The sequence below is a fragment of the Populus euphratica genome, unplaced genomic scaffold (genome assembly GCF_000495115.2).
Source record: "Populus euphratica unplaced genomic scaffold, PopEup_1.0 scaffold226.1, whole genome shotgun sequence".
NCBI lineage: Eukaryota > Viridiplantae > Streptophyta > Magnoliopsida > Malpighiales > Salicaceae > Populus > Populus euphratica.
In genome coordinates, this window is record NW_011499967.1 from 343,857 (window position 1) to 344,372 (window position 516).

The 516-nt window shown below is 34.1% G+C and overlaps 1 long non-coding RNA gene across 1 annotated transcript in view; it reads right to left on the bottom strand.

Annotated features, from left to right (window-relative positions):
• LOC105139009 (uncharacterized) overlaps positions 1 to 295 on the bottom strand; it is an 11,025-nt gene extending 10,730 nt beyond the window's left edge. Inside the window, exon 1 of the long non-coding RNA XR_844900.1 lies at positions 212 to 295. This is a non-coding gene — a long non-coding RNA (uncharacterized LOC105139009). The remainder of the gene's footprint in view (positions 1 to 211) is intronic.
• Between the last annotated feature and the right edge of the window lie 221 nt (positions 296 to 516).

Genomic DNA, 516 nt, shown 5'->3' on the forward strand with positions numbered 1-516 from the left:
CTTCTTTTTCTTTATTATTATTATTATTATTAATAATATTACTATTGCTATTGTTGTTACTATTGTTGTTGTTATTACTGTTGTTGTATTTTGTTATCAATAATTTATATAATTAACCTCCTCGTGGTTCGACCTCGGTCTTGCCGGGTTATTTATTACTTCGACACTCCTGCACTTGGAAGAAGACATCAATCTTTTAGTCGTGTCATACTGCTAGTACTGAAGGATTTGAAGCAGAAAGAATTCCCTTTTCAGAATAAGATTGAAGACGTATTTCTTCAGCCAATAACTCACTCACAATAGAGTTAATAGAAAGCAGTGGAGAACGATGCAGAATTGAACCTCTAAGTCCTTCGAAGTCACTACGAAGTGCTGTTAAAAACTATACTAATCGTTACTGCTCTCTACACCCAATATAGGCACCACATGTCTTTAATTCTGCTGATTCTGTAAGAGCCAATTGATCCCAAAGATGTGTCATAGCAGAATAAAACTCTTGAATACTCATATTCTTCT